The 7,348-nt window shown below is 35.4% G+C and overlaps 1 long non-coding RNA gene across 1 annotated transcript in view; it reads left to right on the top strand.

The window, feature by feature from the left end:
* The first annotated feature begins 221 nt into the window (after positions 1 to 221).
* LOC102593145 (uncharacterized) overlaps positions 222 to 7,348 on the top strand; it is a 15,871-nt gene continuing 8,744 nt past the window's right edge. Inside the window, exons 1-2 of the long non-coding RNA XR_001473847.1 lie at positions 222 to 519; positions 914 to 1,022. This is a non-coding gene — a long non-coding RNA (uncharacterized lncRNA). The remainder of the gene's footprint in view (positions 520 to 913; positions 1,023 to 7,348) is intronic.

Raw genomic sequence — 7,348 nt, 5'->3', positions numbered from 1 at the left:
TTAAGTTTGTTTTTAAAAAATATTTTCAATTTCAAAAATTATTTTCTACTCTAGTAAAAATAAAATATATTTCTCAAAAACATTTTTCATTCATAAATCAAACACTAAAAAAAAATTTCGAAAAATATTTTCTAGTCACCAACCAAACATGAAAAAATAAGTCAAAAATCAACTTGTTTTCTAGGAAAACATTTTCCTTCATACCAAACACACCCTATGTTCAACTTTATGAGTCCATTAAACAGTTTTTGGTCACAAATCAGCCACACCACTTCATTTGCAAAAAAAAGTCAAGTATCTTGGGGAGAAATACAAGAACACTTTAAAGAGCACCAGAACTCTGACCATCCCACATGAGGAAGAGTTCTTCTACCAGGACTTAGTGTTAACAACTATCAGCAGGAATCAGTCTAATCCACTGCAAGTAGCTCTTCAACAATACAAGTTAGTTTCTCAAAGTTTGAATACTAGGAAGAGTTATGTCAACCAAATATTCCGGCCGTGGGTAACCCAAAAAAGGTAATATATATCATCTTTTTCATTTTCTTATCAACGTCAATTAATATACTAATGTGATGGTTTACTAGTTTGTTTTAAAGATTGCCTAGACTTGTGTCATGGTTGCATATTAATTATTCAAATATAAATTATTGCTGGCAACCAATTATTCTACTTGTGGTAACACGCTTTCCGCATCTTAAGGATTTTTAATACATGTGTAAAGATTTTTACGCTTCTCATGTAATTAAATTCCTCTCTTTAGCTTAAAAATTAAGTTGTGTATCTGAGTACTGTTGTTGAACTTCACTATCTATGCAATTTTATGATTCATATTTTGCTATGCTGAACTCCTTTGTCTTGGTACCTTCCAAGTGCGTCTATTTTTTTTTCTTATGAATAACTTTTATACAAGGAGGAACTTTCTGAACTAGAGGAACAAAAGATAGCAAGGAGCTATTTCGACACAAAGATACAACATGCACAATTGGTTTCAGATGCCTATAATGCTAGCCATGGTTTTGGTAAGCTTTCTATCTAACTAAGAATATCTAGTTCTCATCGTGTGTAAGGGGAAAATTAATCTTATATTGATGTTGATATACACTTGTTATTGCTTGGAATGATCTGAATCTGAAGCAGTTTTAGGGGTTAGATTCATTGATGATCTTTTGGGGCTTTTATTTTCAAATTAAGTAGTGTGTTTGTGTGCGTGGTTCGAGTTTTAAAAATAGCTGCTGGTGCCAAATACGGTTGTGCATGAGCATCAACAAGCTTTTCACATGTGGCGTTTCCTTTCAAGTGGTCTCTTGGGCCTTGCTCTCTTCCTGTTCGCTTTGTCGAAATATAAGCAATTATTTTGTTGTTAGTGAGCTAAATTAATTAGGACTATTTCAACAAACTTTTGGCATCGAAGAAAGAAAAATGATATCAATCCCAATTGTCAATCTAACTTTGCCGTCCATGATTAGTCCAAATTACATTAAGATTGGATCCTTGTTATCCACATACCCTAGAAGGCGTTTTTGCCCTATTCACAAACTTTACGGTGCATCGGAAGAATATGTGTTCAGCAGGGGCATAAATGATAGAAAATATAGTTTCTGTAGAACTTATTTCTACAATTTTGTAGGCTTTCTATACATGCACAATACATAAACATACTCAAACTTAGCCTAACCTGACAAATAAACACTTCAACTTTGAGAGTGCACATGTAGACACCTCAACTTGGTCTAACTAACAACAAAATACTCCGACTCTACTCCATTGTGTCTCGTGGACACTCAAACTTGACATGACACATAAATATTACAGGTGTGTTAGATGATAATTTTGTAAGTTGGAGTGTTCAACTGGCACACTGGAGATGAGTTAAGGTGTCTAGATGTGCCTACTTAAAGTGGGAGTGCTTACTTGCCAATTGAGGCGAAGTTTGAGTGTCTGTTAATGTATTATGCCTTTTATCTATGCTTTAACTTCAAATTTATTAATTTATTGTAGGATGAACCTTTTGGAACTCGATCCCAACTGGATTCATTCCTTCATTTGAAAGTAACTTCCCTCCCTTCAAAGAATATATCACCAAATTCATTTTTCTGGTAATTTCATACTTATTGGCTAAAGGGAAAAGAAATGAACAAGTTGTCCCCTATATAGGGGGAACGATACTCTTAACCTTTAGACATCTAGCCCTTTCTGATTTTGCATGATTAGGTCCATCTATATGAAACTATCTGATGTAGTTTGGCATAACTTCTTCAGTAGGGGTCACATAATTGATGGTACCAACAATTGGATTTGGTGTCTTTCTGACTAGCATTTCTGCTACGGGAAGACCGTGGATTAACTAGCAGACAATCACACATAAAGCTAATAGAGAAGAAAAATAACACAAGAATTGGATTTGGTGTCTTTCTGACTAGCATTTCTGCTACGGGAAGACCGTGGATTAACTAGCAGACAATCACACATAAAGCTAATAGAGAAGAAAAATAACACAAGAATTGGATTTGGTGTCTTTCTGACTAGCATTTCTGCTACGGGAAGACCGTGGATTAACTAGCAGACAATCACACATAAAGCTAATAGAGAAGAAAAATAACACAAGAATTGGATTTGGTGTCTTTCTGACTAGCATTTCTGCTACGGGAAGACCGTGGATTAACTAGCAGACAATCACACATAAAGCTAATAGAGAAGAAAAATAACACAAGAATTGGATTTGGTGTCTTTCTGACTAGCATTTCTGCTACGGGAAGACCGTGGATTAACTAGCAGACAATCACACATAAAGCTAATAGAGAAGAAAAATAACACAAGAATTTTACGAAGTTCGACTAAGCCTAACCCTCGAAACAGAAGCAAAGAGTTTTCCACTATGAAAGAGAAGAAGTGTACAACGCTAATTAATTCCCAACTACAGCCCCTATATAGAGACCTCAAATAGTCCAAACCTATAAAAAAAAAAGGTTCTTCCAATCCTACAAGAACATTATATTTTACTTTCCCAAATCTATTAGGACAATGAATTTCCTAATCATACTAGGGGAAAATTCAAGGCATAATTAAGAAATATTACCCTTGGCCCGAATTCTCTTCATCAACATGAATATCTCTTTGCCTTGCCTTGAACCCTCAAACGGGATCTACTGAGTACTGTACACGCCAATCAAATCTAGGCAATGCGTAAACTTGTTGGCCGAGACTGCCTTGGTCATCATATCCTCCAAAATATCATGTGTAGGCAGTTTCTTCACATCAACAACCCCTTTGCAACCTACTACCTTTTGTTCCTTTGGCAATGAACCAAGCTTCCATGCTTGATGAAGAGACTCAATCTCTTCACCCATAACTCCAACCCACTATTCAACTTCAGAACTAAAAATAACTTCTTTATTACTATTAAGCTCAAGCACATCAATTGTCTCTACAACTGACAAAGCAAATTTTACAAGATTTGCATATCCAAGAAGATTCCCATCAACTACATCCGCAAACCTTTTTGGTGGGTTGATCACTCTCTTCTCTTCTCTCCACCTGTTGTAATGCTATATGATTGTTGTTTCATAAGTGAATCAACAATATCTTGATTAAGGTTTTGCACCTCCTTCACTTCTGAACTTCTGGCTGTGCTAGTGGAGATTCAATTTGTAGCTCTATGCGGTCACTGATCTCTTTTTGCTATTGCCTTCTTTCTCTAATAGTCTTGTGAGGCAGATTCATTGAATGTAATATCCCTACTAATAATTAACAGTGTAGCCTTCTAATCTGCGCACTACAACTTGTAACCTTCCACTCTTGTTGCATACCATAGAAATATGCACGTCTTTGCCCTCAACTCAAGTTTTCCATCCTTCACATGAGCATAAGTAGGACAATCAAATATCCTCAAATTTGAATAATCAGCAGGCAAACATGATCATATCTCAAAAAGGGTTTTGAATTCAATAGCTATTGATGGAGACGAGCTTTATTGATTGCTTCAGCCGAAAAATCCTTGCTAACATATGAGTGTGAAATCATGTTTCGTGCCTTGTCACTAAGTGCTATGTTCATACGTTCTACAACAACATTTTTTTGTGGTGATCCAACACAAATTTGGTGTCTCACTATGCCCTCTCTACTGCATCAATCATTGATGAGTTGCAAATTTCAACCCATTGTCCGTCCGAAGATACTTGACTTTTCTTTCAGTCTTCATCCAGTGTTGTCAAAAGCAAGTCCACCGAGTTTAGAAGGCTGTGATTTGTCTAATAGGCAGGTCACATACTGATATCTCGGTTATCAAAAAAAAAAAAGCACAAAAAAGCTTTAAGTTTATTGGGGCTTTAAGTGCAAAGTGCAAATGAAGTGTGGAATTTAAGAAGACAGACACAGAGGGAGAAAAAAATACAAATATATGTGTTTAGTCCAAGGCTAATAATTTTTAAGCATGATGGAAGATATATGTCACGACCCGACTTTCCGAGTTATGATGACACCTACTAAAACCCACTAGTAGGTAAGCTAACCCGTACCTGAAACAAGAAGTAGCAAGTACAAAGGTAGAACTAAATAGAAAATAATGTTAACAACAACAAAAGACAAAAATGGAAAGCAAACCAAAAACTATATACAAAGGAACCCTCGTAGAACCTGGAAGTCACGAGTACAGAGTTGTCTAATGAGATAAATACAAGTTCCAAAAGAGGACCACAACAAGCTGTCTTAAAGGCAAAAGACAAGCTAATCTAGTTCGCCAAGTGCTCACTCTCGTCTCTGACATCCACAAGCTGCAAAAGATGGCACGACCGATCACCGCTGGTAGCTGGTACAAGGACTTGCATCACGAAAAGATGCAGAGTGTAACATAAGTACCAAAATAAGGTACTCAGTAGGCGTCATAGGTTGACCGAGCAAGAAAGGTAAAGACAATTTGATAAGATAGAATCTAGACACAAACAGATGCCAAAGCTAATATGAAAATAAGGCACACAAGTATACAAATAGTAAATCTAAGTACAATTAAACTAAACCTAATTGGACCACATAAGCCCAGAAGTTAACACTCGTGCGCAAGTTCAAATAAAAACCCGAATGGACCCCCATAAGCCCAACATGTACACAAAATAGCTAATTCTACAAGATAGAAGAGTAATCCAGAATTCGAATCCAAGAACTAGTCAACTCCCAACCCATCTAGCAAGAATGACAATCAACTCAACTAGTCAACTCCCAGCCCAGCTAGCAAGAGTGACTATCAATCTAGGTCGCCCAGTCATACAATCCACTCCTAGGAGTCAACCGCCCAGCTAGTAAGAGTGCCTCAAGGTTGTGTCAACTCCGTAGAAGATCTCAGATATCCCCGCCGCCTAGCCAGCCAACCCACTCCTAGGGGCGTCAATCGCCCAACCAGCCAACCCACTCCCAGGGGCTTCCACCTAGGCAACCAACCCACTCCCAGGGGTGCCAACCGCCCAACTAGCAAGATTGCCCGGGGGCATATCGACTCTGTAGAGGATCTCAAGTAGGCTCCAAGCCATAGTGGATCGACGTCCACCCTCAATGATATCAGAAAAGGCTCCAATCCGAGAAAACCACAATCTCTAGTAATGCATTGAAGTCCTAGAAATAGGGAGAGGAGACAGAAATGGCCAACAAGTTGTGCAAATGCCTAAACTAAGGCTTATTCTATTAGACCCAAGTCTCCTATTCCAATCTACAAGGACCTAGTCCATTCCAAATGACGTCAGAGACATACCATAGTTGCACGTGTATGGGTCTAAGGCAACACTAGTTTGTCCTAGACTAAGAGCCTGTTTGACATTGCTGCTAAAAACTCCTTATTTTTAAAAGCGCTTTTTTAAAAATAGCTTTTCAGAAAAGTGCTTTTCAAAAAAAGCAATTTGTGTTTGGCAAATTCATTTGAAAAGTGTTTTTGATAAGCAATTTGTGTTTGGCTAATATTCTTTAAAAAGTGCTTTTGAGAGTCAAATTTAGAAAAAGGACAAGTATCAATGTGTTTTTAATATTAAGATTATTTTATAGAGAGAAACTATGTTAAATATCTAATACTGAAACTTTAATTACATTTTTAATTTAATTATAATTATTTTAAACATACATATTAAATTTTCAATCAATATTGTACATAGAACAATATTGTTGAAAAATATTGAAAAGAGGAATCTTTTTGTTATTTGTTACCTATTTTTTTGCATTCAATCTTAGCTATTATCTTTTTTTTGTTATAATACTCTTAAGTTTTTAAAAATTCAAATTACAATAATATAATACGTAAATTAGTCCAAAGGGCGGGTCACAAATGGATTTCTCGGTTATCAAAAAAAAATACGTAAATTAAGAAATTAATTTGTTTTATTTGTTACTTTTTTTTGGGAGGGTCTAAATCTTTAATTGCTACTTTTTCTCTATATATAATCCTACAAAAATATCGTTGTTACTTTTATTTCTAATTCTGTAAAATAATACATAAAGTAATATATACAATATAATATATATAAATAATAATATAAAACATAAATAAATAAAAAATTATTATATAAAAAAAAAAAAAAAAATTCTTGAATGAAAGTCAACCAAACTTATGAGATATGTTAATTAATTAATAAGGGATATATTGATAAATATGTAAATATGTAAGCGATAATTTAGTCTTAAAAAAATTAATTTTCTATTTTTTGCTTATGTTTTTTTTTCTAGCAGAAATTTTTAGCTTCTTCCCAATAACAGAAAAACTGTTTCTGCTTACATTTAAAAGTTGTTTTAAGAATTTGCCAAACACTTAATTTCTCAAAATAAGTGCTTTTCTCAAAACAAAAAAAAAAGCACTTCTGGCCTCCCAACAACAATGCCAAAAAAAAAAATCTAAGGCCAAAACATGCTCCAAAAATCACGTAGTTGTAACGACCCGGAAAATGATAGAGTGAAACTAGAGCCTCACATGTGAGTTTGGAGTCGAGAACTTAATGAAATGATTATATTTGAATTTGACCCAAAAAGTTCTTAAAAATGTGCTTCGGAAGTTACCGGAAACTTGTTTAGCTGTATATAAAAAGATCCGTTTCGTTTTTCGAAAATCCGACTTCATATTCTTGTTTAGGGGGTCAAAATGAGTGGGAAATGGATCTAACCCGAATTTTAGAGCAACCGTATCAAAATCCGAAATTTCCAAGTGAAGCCTTTTTCGAGGGTCTACTTTGAAGGGTCATATCTCCTAGCACACAAATTATTTGGCTGGCCAATAATATATCCATGGAAAGCCCTTTGAGTTAGCTACCTAACGCACTTCATTTCACCTCATTCGGAGTTCGGACGAAGAAGTTATACCCATTTTCGTAAAATCTGT

The sequence above is a fragment of the Solanum tuberosum genome, unplaced genomic scaffold (genome assembly GCF_000226075.1).
Source record: "Solanum tuberosum cultivar DM 1-3 516 R44 unplaced genomic scaffold, SolTub_3.0 scf00120, whole genome shotgun sequence".
In the NCBI taxonomy this organism is placed as follows: Eukaryota; Viridiplantae; Streptophyta; class Magnoliopsida; order Solanales; family Solanaceae; genus Solanum; species Solanum tuberosum.
The sequence above is the reverse complement of the archived record's forward strand: the minus strand, read 5'-3'. Positions and strand labels throughout refer to the sequence as shown.